General features: G+C 39.1%; 1 pseudogene; it reads left to right on the top strand.

The window, feature by feature from the left end:
* The first annotated feature begins 2,443 nt into the window (after positions 1-2,443).
* LOC140532120 (crooked neck-like protein 1) overlaps positions 2,444-19,674 on the top strand; it is a 35,400-nt pseudogene continuing 18,169 nt past the window's right edge.

Genomic DNA, 19,674 nt, shown 5'->3' with positions numbered 1-19,674 from the left:
GAGGTTTTGTGACTTGCTCAAAGACCACAAAGGCAGTAAACATCAGGGGCAGGATTTGAACCTTATGTTCTCCAATTGGAGATCTAGTGCTTTTCCTACTGTACCATATTGTGTCTTTTGGTTTGGGAAAGGAGTATCTGAGAATGTTTGTGGGTAATAAGGAAAGAGCCAGTAGAAAGGAATAGATTGAATATGAGAGAGAAAGAGAAAGAGAGAGAGAGAGAGAGAGAGAGAGAGAGAGAGAGAGAGAGAGAGAGAGAGAGAGAGAGAATGAGAACACAAATGATCAATGGAGAGAGGTGGTCCTGGAATCAAAAGTAACTGATGATGATGATGGTGGTGGTGACAGCCTAGCCTATATATGGTTTAAGGTCTGCAAAGCCCTTTACGAATATTATTTCAGTTGATCCTCACAACCACTCTGGGATCCAGGTGATCCTTGCTTTAAACACGAGGATAGTAAAGCAAACAAAGGTTAAGTGACTTGGTATGGGTCATGCATCTAATAAGTGTCTAAGATCTAATTTCAGTTTAGATCATCTGGCTCCAGGCCCAGCACTCTACCTGCTGCACTATATGACGGGCTCAAGGATGAAGAAGCAAAATTGTAAGCACATAGAAGTCCAATTTTCAACCCTTGTCTAAGGTGTATGAATTGTCCTTCTATAATCCTTTCATATATGAGGAAAAATAGGGCCAGATATGTTCAATGACTTTCCAAAAGTCACACAACTAGCGACAGAACTGAGATGAGAACAGAAGTTCTATTACTCTCTATTTAGGACTTTTCCCCACAATGCCACCTTTTCCTCCTCCTTATTCCCCTCTGCCCTCCAAGTTTTGACTATCCCACCTTCAAAATGCAAGAGTTGTCTTTTCTTTTCCTTTCTCCTTTTAGAGACAGTGAGTAAAATAATTTCCAAGGAACAAAAACAGATATTCTACCTGTCACCTAGAATGGAGAAAAAGTGACTACTAACCCTTTACTTTCTAATTTCCACCTTAGGAGGTGACAATCATCTAAATGAGAAAATTAAGAAGTCCATAGTCACTGAACTTTCCTATCTAAGTTTTAAATGGGGAGACTAAAACAGAAGGTAGTTGTCATCAATGCTCCAATTTCTTCATTAAAATAAACACACACAAATATTAATCCCCCAAGCAGTAATCACTACCAGTCCTCTGTTACTATCTCAGTTTTCTTCTGGCCATATTATAGTCTTACTGTTCTAGAAAACAATAAAAAAAAAAAAGAAAGAAACCCCATGTCCACTAAGTGGTAAGCCAGAGAGACCTTCTAAATTAAAAAAAGTTAGAATTAAACATCATGCAAGATGTCAGATTGTATTACCAAAAAAAGAATGCATAGTTGCTTCATTTTTGTGCCTTGCCAAACCTCCCCCCCCCCAATTTTGTTTTATGTCATCATTTCCCCTAAAATGTGTCCTCAAGCGTCTTCTTTCTTTGTAGTTCCCTTTGCCAATCGATCTCTGTATGTGGAGGGATAGCTGGCCCTGGAGTTGGGAAGACTCCTTTTCCAGAGTTCAAATCTGGCCTCAGACACTTACCAGCTGTGTGACCCTGACACAAGTCACTTAACCCTGTTTGCCTCAGTTTCTTCATCTGTAAAATGAATTGGAGAAGAAAATAGCAAACCTCTCTAGTATCTCTGCCAACAAAACCCCAAATGGGGTGAGACAGGACTGAAAATGAATGAACAACTGTATATTTGGATTTCATGCTTCAACTAGGCCACTCTATTGTTGTTCCTAGGATCCCAACAGTCCAACACCACTGGCATGCGTTAGAAAGCGGTGCTTGGAGCAGTGAGGGGTCAGTGCTTTTCCTCTTCTCCTGGAGTCTGTAGAACAAGTGTCTTTCCAGGTTTCAGAGCAAGGAACATTTGTTTGGATTATCCATAAAGCTTCTTCCTGACACCCAAATCCCTTGTCCCTAAATCACAGAGAGTACACCACCCTGGGAATACATGTATACCCTCTGCTGCCTCGAGCTGAATCTATCTTACTTGACTCAACCCAGCCACAAATCTCTTCCCTGGAACTCCCTAGACAGCACCAGTTACTATTGAAACAGTGTCCCCTCCATTCTGTGGTAGGGAAGGGTGAAAGGTCGCATCCCGGTGAGTTCGGTTCCTACTTGGAGTCTTCTGAGTCTTCTTGAGCTGCTTCTTGAGTCTGGGGAGTTCCAGAGAACTGAGAGGGAGGGTACTACCTGTCCATTGGACCCTGAAAGGGGGTCACTGGTCCCTCTACTAGAGGCCTCCACCCTGGCAGAAAAGCAATAGATCTCCCGAGTGGCCAAGGTGAAAATCAAACCTCTGCTCTAGTAGAGATTGCAGCAGAGCTTTCAAGAGAGGAGAAAGAAAACCCTTGAACTTCGGAATTCCACCCCCTCCTTGACAGAAAATCATGGATAAGAATTAAATGATTGTAAACTAAGGAAAAGACTTTTGAGGACAATATAAAGAACACAGTTGTGATTAGTAATGACGAGTCTACAATGAATTCAAAGCTCCTGGTTCATATAGGAGCATGGTTTAAATGCCAGCTATCAAAATATCGCTCTCTGACTAAAACATACAAAAATGGCAACAAAGAATTGGCAGGTAAACCACCCTGGAAGTATCTGAGATAAGGCTGTTATGATTCTTGCTTGGGTCGACCCGTTCTGGTACAAATACATTTACTGCATTTCACCATGTAATCATTGCCACGCTTTTTTTTTTCAGTCCAAAATTGATTGATAACCTTTCATCACTAATTGTCACAAGGCATAATTCTGTTCACCAGGCCAGCTTGAAAGGTCAACAGGGCAGCAATGTATTCACCAGTGGCTTAGGGTACGTATTTATCTTTTGCACGTTACAAGCCACAGACCTAGAATTCTCAAGGCAGGTGCGATGTCAGTATTCAATTTTAACGTATATTCACGAGATTCCATGCAACGTAATCTTGCACCAAAGACAGTTTAGTAATAAATTATTTTAAAGGAACACTGGAATAATTTTTTTAAGCTTCACATAATAGTCACATCCCCCTATCTTGCAAAAAGTTTGCCATTAAATCTGTAACGCTTATGCAGTGAAATGGAGTACATGGAGTAATGCAGTATACTGCATAGGAGATATTGGAACACATTGTTAGAGATTGGCAAGTATTTGATCTCTGAATGGAATAGCAACTTGAAGAGCAAGCCTGCCACTCCTACATCAACTTGAAGAGACATAGAATGGGGTGGATAAACCATGTTGCATTTAAGAAGAATGTGGCCTGGTGAACCCTGATGTGAAGAGCAAGATCAAGTATGCTCACTTTGAAGGAAAATGTAACCACTTTGCTTATGCAAGGAAGTACACGAAAGAGTTGTGGAATTCTTTGGAGATGAGAATATGGATGAAAATCTCTACGTGGCCTTTGCCAAGTTTCAAAAAAAGTCAGAAAGAATTTAAAAGGGTGCAAATGATCTACAAATATGCCCTGGATAGGATTTCAAAGCAGGAAGCATAAGAACTCTTTAAAAATTACACAATCTTTGCAAAGAAATTTGGGGATACATTGTGGACGTCATTGTGAGCAAATGAAATATGAAGAGGTGGTAAAGACTTTTCCACACAATTATGATGCCTAGTTTTTTATGATTCATCATAATTGTGGAATCAAATACTGTGTGAGAGCTGTATAAAGCACTGGAAGTGGTAAATGTTCCTCTGGATCAGGGGTGGGGAACCTGCAACCTCAAGACCACATGTAGCCCTCTAGGTCCTCAAATGTGCCCTTTGACTGAATCCAAATTTCACAGAACAAATCCCCTCAATGAAAGGATTTGTTCTGTAAAACTTGGACTCAGTCAGAAGGCTGACCTAGAAGGCCACATGTAATCTCGAGGTCACGGGTTTCCTACCTTGTCCTGAATCAACTACGCATTTTATGAAGAGCTGGAGGCAAAGGGTGCAGAGAAGACCAGATTGGTATATCCAAATTGTTTGGCATTGATTCCTCACAAAAACTTTGTTTGCCAAAATCTGGCCACCGTGTGCCCAGTTTGAAATAAGATAGGAAAATGTGCCATTTGCCAGAAGAGCTCTGGGAACTTCTATTGGCAAGTATCTCAAAAGCAAATCATTTAAAGTCTATACTGAACTGAAGCTTCAGCTTCAAGAATTTGACCAGTGCCAAAAACTTTATGAAAAGTTCCTGGAATTTGCATCAGAAAATTGCACACCATGGATCAAATTTGCTGAGTTAGAGAAAATTCTTGAAGATATTAAGATAGCCCAGACAATATATTAGTGGGTCATTAGATGTGCTTAGATATAGCATAGGCACTTTGGAAATCCCACATTGATTTTGAAATTGAACAACAAAAAGTCTGAAAAAACAGGAAGTCTACCGAAGATTTCCACAATGAACGTGCATCAAGGTATGGATCAGTTTTGCCCAATCTGAGTTGTCTGCAGGAAATAGAGTTTAAATGCAGACAAATTTATGAGGAAGCCAACAAAACTATGAGAAATTGTGAAGAGAAGGAAGGAATACTCATGTTACAAAATCCTGGAGAAAATTTGAAAATGAATTTGGAACAGAATCTCAAGGAGAGAATGGACATGCCAGGGAAAGTTCAAGAAAAAGAAAAGTACAGGCAGGAGATGGGTGTGATGCTGGCTGGAAAGAGTACTAAGACTGTATCTTTCCAGAAGATGCAAACCAGCCCAACCTCAAACTGCTGGTAATGGCCAAATTTGAGAAGAAACAGCAGCAAGAAAAGGGATGCTACAGAACAAGAGCTGGACAAAGATGTGGATGAGAGTGAATCTGGACATTTTCCATGTTGTTGCATTTTTTATTTTTATATATTCTTTTCAAAATACAAAAAAAAAATTGAAATGTCACCAAAAAAAGAAAGCAGTGCTCTTCCTCCTTCTCTGTCAACAGCGTTATGTTTACTTGAACTTACTACCATTGGATTCAACTTCCTCTCTTTCTTCATAGAAACATTCTATTGACCTTTAGTCTCTCATCTATCTAAAACACAATAAATCCCCAACCTCAAAAGCTCATTCCATATAACTATATCTCTGATACTTTTGTTTCATTTTTAATTGTCTATCTTAAGTGTTAAACCTTCTTTATTTTTAATAACTATGAATTATTTTATTTAATTTAATAATTTACATTTAAAAAATTTAATAAATGTGAAATGTCATTTCCAAGTGACTTCCTATATTCTTGTCCTGCCCAATAAAATTCTCCCTTGAAACAACGAAGCATAGCTAATTAAAAACAATGAATACATTGACCCTGTCTAACAACTGAGGACTCATTCCACACAAATAATCTACCATCTGTACTGGAAAGGGTATGTTATACTAACAATACTCCAAAATAAAGCTTGGTCACCGCATTAATCAATTTTTCGACGTTGTTTTCCTTTACATTATTGTGACTTCATATATATCATTCTGACTTTTTAAAATTTTTCATATTCATCATTTCTTGATGAGACATTGCACCATAGTGTATGGAATTCTGCCCTCAGAGCCAGAGAGACTTTGGTTAAAGACCTGCCTCTGACACAAACTGGCTGTGACCCTGACAAGTTCCTTAACCTCTTAGGGCCCTATATAACTTTGTAAAAGTCTAAGCTGAAAAAGAAAAAGTGCCGGCCTGCATTGGTAAAGGGAGTTTCCTCACCCAGAGTTCCCTCTACCCATAAAATCACAGATCCAGGTCCTATCCTTATTCCTTTGGGCTCAGTATTCCAACTGAAAGGCATTCTTAATATTGGGCATGTGCTTATGCTCCATAATGTCCCATTACAGTAACAGAGCACAGTTTGTTTCCCTATTCCCCAGATAATAGGTACCCACTGGGTTCCCAGTTTTGTTTTGTTCTGGTTTTTGCCACTGTAAGAATGCTGCTATAAATATGTTTGCAAACATGGAAACTTCCTCCTTTGTCTCTGACTTTCTTGGAGCCTACCCCCAGCAGAGGTATCACTGGGTCAAAGGGCACAAACAGTTTAATGATTTTCCTAGTTTAGTTCCAAATTCTTTTCTAGACCTGTTCCACCAATCCTCAACCCCAACAACAATGCACTGATTAAGATCTTACTACGTGCTACGTACTGAATTAAGCTTGAGATATCCACCAAAAAACAAAAACACTGTTCCTAATCCCACTCTGATGGGGGAGATGACATTCAAATAACTATACAGATATAAGATATACATGCCATGTCAATAGAAGGTAAGCTCAGTGGAAAGGCACTGGCATCAGGAGAACCAGAAAAGCTTTCCTGCATAAAGTGGGATTTAAGCTAAGCCTTGAAGAAATTCAGGGAAGCCAAGAGACAGAAATGAGGCAAGAGGGAATTCTAGATATAAGGGATGCTCATTGCAAAGGCATGGAGTTGAGAGACAGGCTGTTGTGCGTGAGACAGAGCAAGCAGGCCAGTGAAGCTCTATCATAGAGGTCCTGAATAGTACTAAAGCACTTGAGAAGACTGGAAAAACAAGAAGTGCCAGGTAGCAAAGAACTTTAAATACCAACCAGAGGACTTTACGTTTGATTCTGGAAGCAAAAGAGAACCAATGGAGTTGATTGAGTAGATGAACGACGCAATTAGACCTGAGCTTTGAGGAAATCATTTTGTCTGCTGAGTAGACGATGGATTGAAATTGGGAGGGATTTGGGTTGGGGAGAACCAGTTAGGAGACTCCGGCTATAATCTAGACCAGAGAGGACGAGGGCCTAGGGTGGTATTTTTGTGGTACCCATGTGAGTAGAAAGAAGAGAACATATATAAGGGATGTGAAAGTGGAAATGACAGATTAAGGGAGGAATTCCTGAAAGAGGTGACATATGAATTGAGCGTAGAAGAAAGAAAGTAATATCTGAATGCAGATTGAAACATACAATTTGCTCTCTTTTTTTGGTTTAGTTTAGTTTTTTCTTTCTCATGGTTTCTCCCATTTGTTCTACTTCTTCTATACAACATGACTAATGTGAAAGTACGTTTAAAAAAAGAAAGGAATATTAATAGATGATGATGGAGATGAGAGTCAATCCCAGGCACAGGTGACAGTATAATCAAAGATGTGGAGATGAGTGTGGTTGACTCCAGAACAAGAGACAGAAAATAGTTCAGATTGACTGGAATATAGAGGAATGCCGTGAAATAAAGCTGGACAAGTAGATCAAAATGAATTATGAAGGTTCTTAAATGTCTGAATCATGAGCTTGTTGTACTTTATCCTTCATTCTGGAAAGTACCGATGACAACATGGATGATGTCTTGCCTTGTGAATGAATTGGATTGAAGTGAGGCAGAGCTGTGCTAAATCATAAGCCTCACTCTCTCCTCCAGTCTTTGGAGTGCAGTGGCAAGATGTAAGTCAAGACAACAGGCTGTGGCACAGCAGATCATGAGCTTACATTTTATTCAATGGGCGAGAGAGAACCACTTGAGGTTTTTGTATAAAGTAATGAAGTGATCATAGGAATAAGTTAGGAAGATTACTAAGGTACTAGTGTGAAGGATGGATGGGAGAGAGGTGAGTAAGTGGGGCAATTCACAGTAGCTGAACTACCTTCACTATCATTGACTTTTCAGTACCCATAAATCTCTTCCCTGCTTTGTCCAGTCATTAGTGATCGTCTGCCAAACCCCAATCCTAGCTGCACTTAACTTGCTGCAACCTTGTTATCTACTTTCATCTGCATCCTCATTGCTATAAAATAACCCTTTTATTCCTCTTAGATCTACTCTGTATCACAATGCCCACAGAAACTAATTCAGACCTCTTTTCTCAGGTCACCTACACTGTGTCCTGTTTTATCCTTCTCAGAGGAAAACCTTCACTCTCACTGGACCTTCCTGTTCTCCTCTACCCCTCCTCACCAGCCCAAGATCCCTCCTTCTTTGCTTAAGCTTCTGTTACAAATTAGCTCTTCTTTTTGCTAAATTCAACCCCTCTGCCTCACTTAAATGCACAGGTCAAGCCATCACCCCATGGCATTGGTCCTCTTTGAAAAAGGACAAAACAACCAGTGTCCTATCAATATGTGGTACCATTCCCATTCAAAAATCTCCCCCTTCCCCTTGTTGTTGTTTTTTTTAATCACCTTACTTTTTTCAGTATTTCCTCCAGACAGGACACATCCTAATAGCATACACCAGGAAAGGATATCTAGGGAAGAAATCAAATTGTGTGCTCTCTCTCAATTTGGGAAGGGTCAATCTCAGTCATTTCCCCTCCTCTTTCTCCCTTGCTATGCATATCTATGAGTCATATTATTTCTACCTCTACAACATGTCACATCTGTCTCCTTCTCCCAGCAACCACACTAGTCCAGGCACTCATCATCTCTTGCCTAGACTATTGGTCTTCCTGATTTAAGGCTCTCTATTCTCTGATTCACCAGTGATACTGCTTAGGCATGGGTCTGAGTGTCATTCCCCTACTAAATGAGTTCCAGTGACTATTACCTATAAGATCAAATTTGAGCTCCTCTATTTGGCATTTGTAAAGCACCTAGTACAGTTCTTGGAACAAAGTAGGCACTTCATAAATGGATTTTTTTTTCATTCTGCTCCCCCTCCATCACAACTAGGCTCCAGGCTACCTTTCTAGCCTTATTATACATACTCCCCTTCACAAACTCTTCAGTTCAACCAAATTAGTCTTTTTAATGGTCATCATATATGACATTCCATCTCCTTCCTCTGTCTTTTGACCATCAGCTATACTTGAAATGTATTTCATCCTCACCTCCAGCTCTTAGACTGTCTAGTTTCCTTCAAAGTACAATTTACATATCATCTCCTAGTTCCTCCTCTAGAAAATTATCTTGAATTTATTTCGCATATATTTTGTACATACTAACATGTGTAAATCTCTCATGAGAGAATGCTGCGTGTAAGAACTGTTTCAGTAATATCTTTTTATCCCCAACATTGTTTGGCCCATAGCAGATACATACAAGATAAATGCTTTTGAACGATTGGTTGGTTGGTTGGTACAATCATCAAGGAGAGTTTTAAAGGGATGATGAGGTCACCAAAGGCCAGTACACAGCCTACGGGAAAGGAAGGAAAAGAAGAGAAGAAAGAAATGTGGAAAAGAATGGAAAAAATGCTCTTAATGATAATTTACATTATATAAATTTATATTATATAAAATTAGGTTATATACTTTTATTTTATATGTAATTTATCTCATTTTTATTTATATATTTATGCATGCGAATATGTATTTCTATGATAAAGTTAATAATGACAATAGAAATAGTCTAACAATTGTTTCAGAAGGTATTACCCAGAGAGAGCAAAAGAAAGGCTGACTCAAACCAATTAGATCTCATCAAAGAAGTTTGGATGTATTTTGAAGGACAAATGGACTTGGGGCCAGAAGTCAAGAAAGCCTATTTCATTGTTTCAGAAACAACAGAGCATAGCCAAAGAACTTGACCTGCATTTTGCTACAAAGATAATCAAATATATATTAGATGCTCAGGAAAAGAGTTCAACCCTGGTTTGCTATACACTGAGTCTACCAGACTAGCACTGAGAAATAGAGATGAGGGCTAAAAATGAGAGCCACCCCAGATCCTTAAATCTTTAGTCCTGCTGTCAACAACTTTTCTACCTAAATTCACAAGACCCCTATACGTTAGTGACACTGAAGACTAAAAAAGTCCTGCTTATATTGAACTGTGGCCCCACATGACAGTTATATTCTAGTTGTTTTTTGAAGGGAATTTGCAGTATATACCTCTGCTGCTTATGCAGGAGTGTAGACCTCAATGGATTTAACAAGAAGACCTGCGTACGTTTGGGTCCCATAGTGAGTCTTTCAGTGGTTCCCCAAGGCAAGTTATAGGGGAAAGTGGTAAGGGATTCTACAGTACTGAGATGTTAGCAATAGTAAAGTTTTTCCAGCCCTATTGACTCAACTTCCCATCCACTTTCAACATTACTACATGAATATTCATCTTCCTAATCCATCCTCTGATCATTTCACTCCTCCACACACAAATTTTAAGTGGTTCTTCTTGTCTACAGAAAGATGTATAAAGAGATCACTGCAGTGACAAACTAATGTCAGAGGACTCCTGATGAAACACACCACCCTCCTGAGATGAGGTAATGGAGACAGGGCAAATTCAGACATATTGAGACTTATTTTGGACATGCTCCTAAAAATGTGCTACAAGAATTTTGTCTTTTTTTTCTTTTAAAATGGGTGGGGTAGTTAGAAGAGAGAAATAGGTTTTTATTTTTCTAATTACTTTTAAAAAACTACAATTATTTGCAACTTTCCCCATCTCTTCATTAAATTGAAATTTAGCTACAAAATTCCTGGGAGTTTCATTTTTGAGTCTCTTTCAGGAGGTGATAGATGGATTCTTCCTATTTCTATTTTACCCTCTGAATCTTAGATATCAGGGCAAATTTTCCTTTATAATTTTTTGAAATATGATGTCTAGGCCTTTTTTCCATCATGTCTTTCAAGGTAGTCCAATAATTCTTCAATTCTCTCTCCTCAATCTATTATTTTCTAGGTCAGTTGTTTTTCTGATTAGAGATTTCATGTTTTCTTCTGTTTGTTCATTCTTTTGACTTCATTTCAGTGTTTCTTGATGTCTCATGGAGTCGTTAGCTTTCACTTGTCCAATTCTTATTTTTAAGAGTCGTCAGTCAACATCAGCCGCAATGCCAGCAGTGGGTCCCTTATAATCATTTGTCTGACCCCTTACCATTTCTGAGCTAAGAGCTCCCAAATCTGTTGCTGCTGCTGTCACAGCTGCATCCAAAGCCCCCCACTGGTGCCCCCTGCAGCAAGTACTCCAGACCAACCTCTACCTGATGTCATAGATCTTTCCTGCCAACCTCCAAATTGTCTTGGAATGGGAAAATATCTCACCTTAATCTTTTATTGGCTCTGTCTCTCCAAAATTTGATTTGAGGAGTTATATTAAAATTATTGGGAGGTGAACATTTGGAGAGTTCAACTGGGTTGCTGTCTGTGCTCTATCATCTTGGCTCCACCTCTTCATTTAATTGGAATAAACTTAAGAAACAATATAGTCATGCTGGTTTTGTTTTTTTTTTACTAAAACCTTGGACTGAGGTCTTATGAAAGTGAAACATTTTTCTTTGTCCAACCTCAGGACTCTATTTGAGGGAAAGGACAACCCAGGGAATTACCTAGGGATCACAGAAGCTCCTTTGGAGAAAACCTTTTTCTCTCAAGCATCTTACATTGAAGAGGTTCAGCCTATGACTAGGCTGCAGAAAAGGACAGTAAATTCCAAGGTTTCCAATTACATCTGCCAATGGCTAAAGAATTCATTCTGAAGACTTTTAAAAAATAGGAGGCAATAGGAGAAGGAAAATGAGTATAGGAAATGGCAATATATATGAGATAAAGGCAAAGAGCTAGAGAAAAAGACAGGCAGAAACATAAGAAAGCAAAGCTACATTGATAATAGTTTTCCAAATTCAAACTGGTAAACATATGACCAAGCTGTTAGCTTGCCTGTAATTACGACCTTCTCAGCAGCAAGATGACCTACATTAAAAGCCATGGATTGAAGCTCTTGGATCTTTTCGAATAATTTTGCTCCAGGCTCAGACTTTATTTGTTTCAGTCCAGAGGTATGTTTCCTGTGGTAGGAGAGTCAATTATTCTGAATTTCAGCATTTTAAAATGTAAAGATAACAGTACAAATTAAAAGAGGGTGGGTTCACCTCTCTCCTTAGCCTGGTCTTTTATCTAAGGACTCAAAATAGGTCCCTTAGGCCACAATAAAAATAGAGAATTGGACATAATGATCACAGGGAATAAAATAGTGTGATGAGAGGCATGAAGAAAAGGGATGCTACCCCTTGCCAGCTTGAGTAGTACAATATCTCTTACAAATGGAATATGATCAGGAAGACTCAAATGCTAATTGATCACTGTTTTTTTCTTTCTTTTTAACAAATTACTAGCATTTATTTTCTCTCATTTCCATCTCCCCATTGGAAAAAAGAAAAGAACAACCCTTGTGATGAATATGCATAGTCAGACAAAACAAATGCCCACATTGTCCACGTTCAAAACTGTGTGTCTCATTCTGCGTATTTAGTCCATCCCCTTTGTGTTAGGAGATAGGTAGCATTCTTCAGCACCAGTCCTCTGGAATCACAATTGGTCGTTGCTTTGATCTGATTCTTATCTTTCACAATTGTTCACTTTCACAATGTAGTTGTTATATGTCGAGCTACTGATTCTGATCACTTAATGATATATGAACATAATGGAATATTCTTGTACCATAAGTAGGTACATAATAAGCTTGAACACACTGACTTGAACACACAACATGACATGAAAGCAATGGCATACTGGAAACAGCTCAAATTGTGTGTTAATAGTTACACTTCGGAAATCAGGAAGCACTACAAATCAAGGCTTGATTTGTTTTATTGATTGTCTAGACCAGAGGTTCCCAAACTTATTTGGCCTATGTCCCCTTTTAAAAAAATTACTCAGTCCCTTCTGGGAAATGTTTTCTTTAAGCTTTTAATTTTTTTAATTTGCATCATTTCAAAAAAGAAACATTTTTTGAAATGATGCATCTTAAACTTAGTAATTAATTATAAATTTGTGGGGTTTTTCCTGCATTGAAATTTTGATAACACACTATTGCATTATGTAACCATATAGCATCATACTGTAAACAAATCATCACATGCACATATTATTGCCATTGCAATCTGGATTTCCTGACAAAGTGGGACATGCTCACTTTCCAACACTTGCCTGTTAAGACCTGTTGTCAGACTTGACTGCTTATAACTTGGATTTTGTGTTTTTATATGGAAAATAATGTAATCATGACAACTTTAACCCTGTCACACAACAAACGGTTTTTCAAAATTTTTTCTTATCTTAATATGAATATGACTCATAGAAAAATTAAAAGTATGTCACGCACACCTTTTTTTTTTTTCCAGAGTGCCTAGTCATTTAATTTACAAACACATTCCTGCACAAAAATCACATCAAGGACACATATGAAAAAAGATCAGTAAAACAGTGAAAACAAAGGCTTAACAGACGACTACACTGGTATTCACAAAATATTAAAACACCTAGAGAAATACCTCCAACATGTTAAGTAGGTCTTTTGTGGAAGATTTACAGAAGGAAGTAGACAAGAATCACAAGTTATGGACAGTTGTGATCTGTACCAGTGAAGAAAGTATTTACTCTAGTCCACCAATAAACATTTATTAAGTACCTTCTGTGTGCAAGACACTATGCTAAGCATTGAGGATATAAAAATAAATAAAAGACTGTCCCTACCTTCAAGGAGTTTGCAGTCTAATGGGGAAGCCAACATGTAAACAACTATGTAGAAACAAGATATATATGGGGTAAACAGGAAATCACAGAGGGAAGGCACTAGAATTAAGAGGAAAGGTTTCCTGTAGAAGGTGGTATTTCAGCTGGTACTTGAAGGAAGCCTGGAAAGCCAGTAGGCAGAGTTGAGGAGGAAGCAGTTTTCAGGCATGGAGGACAACCAGTGAAAATGCCTGTGTTAGGAGATATGGAATCTCTTGTGCAAGGAGCAACAATAAAGACTGAAGGATATATGCAGTGTGTCAAGCAGAAGAGAGTAGATTTCGGAGCAAGAGTCCTGCCAAGGCCCTGTCAATCTGATGTCAGGTTGACATGGTCTCTGTGCTAATGGATTTTTTCATTGTGATTATTTTTTTTCTCCTCTCTTCTGAGCCTATGGACTCTAACACAGGTGTGTGCTGGCCTATTTTGTACTGCACTGCCCACATCTGCCGATTCCTTTTGACTCCTGGCTTTCCACTGCCATTAGAGGTATAAGCATTTGTGCTGTCCATTTAGGTTTGGGGTATTTCTTTTCATTCTTCAGTCCTCACAGGTTTGTCCACGAAGCGTGATGTTCTTAAATCTAGTTGCATCCCCTCAGAAATGATGGAGGAAAGCTCAGTATAGAAACGTCAGGCTTTGAGTAGATGAGTGTATTCATTATTTTTTGGCTGTGGCTGTCAACACCTTAGTCAGGTACCACTCACAGCTGTTGAAGTTAATGAATTCCAGGCAAGTTTGTTGCATCTTTTAGTTTTTATTTTCTATTGCCATGCCCACTGAGCATGAAATGGCTCCCAAGGGGAGGGAGAGACTGAAAGATGGAAATAAAAGGCCCCACACTTCCTTAAAGCGAATCAGTGTATGCAGCCAATCTCATTATTCTCACGCAATTAAAAGAAGCTTCCATTTGTTTCTGGTTATCAAAGACTCGCTTAATCAGTGGAGGAGAAAAAAGGCAATTTCATGAGTTTCACCATCGATAAGATAAAGGCAATATTAATCTGGTCTCACAAGTTGTTGTAAGATTCTTTAAATATCACCTCAGCTATAAACCCATTTTCCTAAGAAAGTTCCCAGTGGATCTGTAATGTAAACATCCCGTCTTGGACCTATTCACAATTAGTTCAGCAAACATGTTGTAAATTGCTGGGGTTTTTTTCAAATGCACAGTTTCAAAATACAAATAGGCCATTGGAAAATTGCAAAACTACAATTAAAAATCTACCTAATTTAGAGCCTTCAGGCTAAGTTCAAGATCCTGTGATCTATTTGGAATTTTTATTATGGTACAGTAAAAGAGCAATAAAGTCAGGGGACCTGGGAATAATTATCACCTTCAGTTCTAGGTCAAGGAACGATATGTTCAGTTCTCAGCTTGGTAACAGTGGGCAAATTATTTAATTTCTCTGAATTTCTGTTTTCTCACTAATAAAAGGAGGATAACAATACTTATATGAATTATTTTTAGGTGGTAGCTGTGAAGTGAGTTGTAAACCTTCAAGTGCTACTATATAAAAATTTGAGTATTATTACTGAAACTCATGGCCCAGAGGCTCCTCAAACGATGTTTGGAGCTGGGGGCCTGATTCAAGAAAGGTCTATTTTCTCTCTCATTCATTGCCTTCATCTGTAGTTAATCCAGGAACTCTCCAAAATAAATTCAGGGTATAGCTTATGTCTAGCTTTCACCATACACAAGTAAACGAGTCCCCAGTTCCCATACAAGCACTCATGGTAGCAGATGCAAATAAGGAACGGGACACCAGAAAAGGCAGTGAATAGAGCATTTGACAGAGTCAAGAAGACTTGAGTTCCAATCTGACCTCACATACGTAATAGCTGTCTGACCTTGGGCAAATCACTTACCTTCCATCTGCCTCAGTTTCTGTTGTGATGATCAAATGAGACATTTATAAAGTACTTAGCACAATGCCCAGTACATAGCAATTTAGTAGGCACTTTATAAATGCTTTTTAAAAAAATTCCAATTCAGAAAATACAGAGGAGGCAAAGGACTCACAAGATCCCATAAATCAACACAAAAATATGTAAAGCATTCAGTTGGTCCATCAGCATTCCTGCTCTCCGGGCAACTCATTAAAATTCCAGTGAGTTCCTATCTTCCACAATGTCCTTACCCAATCTCCCCAAATTCATAGTACCACCATGTACTTCAGACTCCTCACAGTAGGTAAACACATCAAGAGCTGTTGAGCAAACAACAGCTGGACTTTTATTGTCCAAGTAACTAATTGTCCATGCCATCAAGGTAGGACACTGCACAAAAAATAAGTGAATTCTCTTTTTCTTTCTCTAAGAAACTTCTCTGAAAAGAGTTCATCCTACTAAATCTCAGTCAGTAAGGAATCACTGGCCATGCCCACATTGCATAGTCCCTGGCACATAATAAACATTAAAATGCTTCTTACCTGACTAACCCAGCATGATCCTAGCCAGAGATTTATTAGGTAGTGCCAGCTTTGGGGATTATCTTGTGGTTTGAGCATTTGGGGATCAAACCTTTTAAAGAGATGAGGGTCAGCTAAGTGGCTCAGTGGATAACAGTGGCTAGAGGGCCTGGAGTCAAGAAGACCTAAATGAAGGCAAATCCAGCCTCTGAAACTTACTAGCTTTGTGACCCTGAGCAATTCACTTGACCTCTATTTGCCTCAGTTTCCTCAACTGCCAAATGACGATTGTAATAGCATCTACTTCCCAGGGTAGTTGCGAGAATCAAACAAGATTATACATGCAAAGCACTTGGCACCGTGCCTGGCATATAGTAGGCACTAGATAAGTGTTAATTTTTCTAATTATTTTCTGATTCAGAGTGCTCCTTAGAGAAAAAGACAGGTGACCTAGTATGTGAAAGTCATTTTGCTAGACACTGAACAAACCAAAGAGGAAAAGATTCCCTGCCCTCAAGAAGCTTCCTTTCTACTTGGAGTTGCAGGAGATACAACTCATATACAGATAAGTAAATGCAAGTTGACTGCAGAAGGGAGAGAGCACAAGAGCTGAGAATGAGAGGAAATCAGGAAAGGTTTCATGTAGGAGGTAGCAGCTAAACTGAGCCTGAGGTAAAGGTAAAAAGGAAGTCAACTGTTTAAATCTCTAATTATTCTAGAATTTCATAAAAGAAATAATTTTTAAGATAAGGAAAACCATCTCTCATTTTCTTATTTTTTTCACATTATACTTTATTGTATATTTAAAAAGAATAGTAAGTTGTACATAATAGATTTGCAGTTTCATGCATAATCAGCTTTTTTTTAAACTGAATTTATTTATTTAACTTTAAACATTCATTTTCACAAAATTTTGGGTTCCAAATTTTCTCCCCATTTCTCCCCTCCCCCCACCCCAAAACACCGAGCATTCTAATTGCCCCTATCACCAATCTGTCCTCTCTTCTATCATCCCTCCCTTCCCTTGTCCCCATCTTCTTTTTTGTCCTGTAGGGCCAGATAACTTTCTATACCCCATTACCTGTATTTCTTATTTCCTAGTGGTAAGAACAATACTCGACAGTTGTTCCTACAACTTTGACTTCCAACTTCTCTTCATCCCTCCCTCCCCACCCATTCCCTTTGGGAAGGCAAGCAATTCAGTATAGGCCATATCTGTGTAGTTTTGCAACAGACTTCCATAATAGTCGTGTTGTGTAAAACTATAATTCCCTCCATCCTATCCTGCCCCCCATTGCTTCTATTCCCTCTTTGGATCCTGTCCCTCCCCAAGAGTGTTGACTTCAAATTGCTCCCTCCTCCCACTGCCCTCCCTTCCATCATCCTCTCCACCCTGCTTATCCCCTTCTTCCCCACTTTCCTGTATTGTAAGATAGGTTTTCATACCAAAATGAGTGTGCATTTTATTCCTTCCTTTAGTCGAATGTGATGAGAGTAAGCTTCATGTTTTTCTCTCACCTCCCCTCTTTTTCCCTCCACTGAAAAGTCTTTTGCTTGCCTCTTTTATGAGAGATAATTTGCCCCATTCCATTTCTCCCTTTCTCCTCCCAATATATTTCTCTCTCACTGCTTGATTTCATTTTTTTAAGATATGATCCCATCCTATTCAATTCACTCTGTGCTCTGTGTGTGTGTGTGTGTGTGTGTGTGTGTGCGTAATCCCACCAACTACCCAGATACTGAAAAAAGTTTCAAGAGTTACAAATATTGTCTTTCCATGTAGGAATGTAAACAGTTCCACTTTAGTAAGTCCCTTATGACTTCTCTTTGCTGTTTCCTTTTCATGCTTCTTTTCATTCTTGTGTTTGAAAGTCAAATTTTCTTTTCAGCTCTGGGCTTTTCATCAAGAATGCTTGAAAGTCCTCTATTTCATTGAAAGACCATTTTTTCCCCTGAAGTATTACACTCAGTTTTGCTGGGTAGGTGATTCTTGGTTTTAGTCCTAGTTCCTTTGACTTCTGGAATATCATATTCCATGCCCTTCGATCCCTTAATATAGAAGCTGCTAGATCTTGTGTTATCCTGATTGTATTTCCACAATACTTGAATTGTTTCTTTCTAGCTGCTTGCAATATTTTCTCCTTGACCTGGGAACTCTGGAATTTGGCCACAATGTTCCTAGGAGTTTCTCTTTTTGGATCTCTTTCCAGTGGTAATAGGTAGATTCTTTCAATATTTATTTTGCCCTCTGGTTCTAGTTGTTTTTCCAATGAGATATTTCACATTATCTTCCCTTTTTTCATTCTTTTGGTTTTGTTTTGTGATTTCTTGGTTTCTCATAAAGTCATTAGCCTCCATCTGTTCCATTCTAATTTTGAAAACTATTTTCTTCAGTGAGCTTTTGGACCTCCTTTTCCATTTGGCTAATTCTACTTTTTAAAGCATCCTTCTCCTCATTGGCTTTTTGAACCTCTTTTGCCAATTGAATTAGCCTATTTTTCAAGTTGTTATTTTCTTCAGCATTTTTTTGGATCTCCTTTAGCTGATTTTCATGTTGACCTGATTTTCATGCTTTTCTTGCATCTCTCTCATTTCTCTTCCCAGTTTTTCCTCCACCTCTCTAACTTGATTTTCAAAATCCTTTTTGAGCTCTTCCATGGCCTGAGCCCATTGAATATTTATTTTGAATGTTTGGGATTCAGAAACCTTGACTTCTATGTCTTTCCCTGATGGTAAGCATTGTTCTTCCTCATCTGAAAGGATGGGAGGAGATATCTGTTCACCAAATAAAGTAACCTTCTATGGTCTTATTTTTTTTCCCTTTTTGGGGCATTTTCCCAACCAGTTACTTGACTTTTGGGTCCTTTGTCAAGAGTAGGGTATACTCTGGGAATCTGTGAGATCTCAGTTCCTCCAAGGTGGCACAATCAAATGTGTACTGGTCTGGACTCAGAGAGGGATTTTTATGCCCAGAATTTTAGCAGTTACCTCTCCACAGCCACCTGGACTCCATTTCCCAAGTCAGCACTAGGGGCTGGTTTTCAGATAAGCTGGATGGGCAGGGACTCCATTCAGTGTGAGACAAAGACAGGCTGGGCCAGGGCCTCCACCCAGGGCTGAGGTAAGACTCAGCTCTTCAATGCCCCCAGGGGTTTTTATGCTCCAACAATCGAGCTTCTGAACAGGTTGCTGTGCAGGCTCTGTGGCTGCTGCCTGCTGCTGGAGCTATGGGAAGGCCATTCTCCTTTCCTGGCCTGTTGATAAAACCCTGTCACTGACCTTGGAGCCTGTGGGCCAAGGGATCTGAGGACCCACTACTGCGACTAGAGATACTGCCCCTGAGGTGTCCTCCTCCCAGAGTCTCATTGAGCCATGCTGCTCAGCCAAGGCTGGGCTGGGCTCCAAACTCGGCTCCGTGTCCAGTGCAACCGTTGTTTCCGTGGGCCTTTCAGGTCACTGTGGGCTTGGAAATCTCCTCCACTCTGTTGTTCTCCACTTCTGCAGCTCCAAAATTTGTTGAGAATCCCTCTCTACAGGTATTTTATGGGCTGTGGGGAGGACCCTGCATAAGTGTGTCTTTCTAGTCCTCCATCTTGGCTCCACCCCACCATCTCTCATTTTCAAGGATATTTTCTTGTCCACTAAGAAGAGCATTTTTTTTAGGATTGTATATTTTGTGTAGCATGTTAATATTTGCAAAGAACTTTACAAACATCTCACTGGATCTTTATGATAAACACACCACAGGGGTAGATATCATATGCATTTATTATCCACATTTTACAATTGAGGAAACTGAGACTCGGAATGGTTATAGAATCATAGATTTAGAGCTAAAAGAGCCCTTAA

This window comes from Notamacropus eugenii, chromosome 3, assembly GCF_028372415.1.
Source record: "Notamacropus eugenii isolate mMacEug1 chromosome 3, mMacEug1.pri_v2, whole genome shotgun sequence".
NCBI lineage: Eukaryota > Metazoa > Chordata > Mammalia > Diprotodontia > Macropodidae > Notamacropus > Notamacropus eugenii.
The sequence above is the reverse complement of the archived record's forward strand: the minus strand, read 5'-3'. Positions and strand labels throughout refer to the sequence as shown.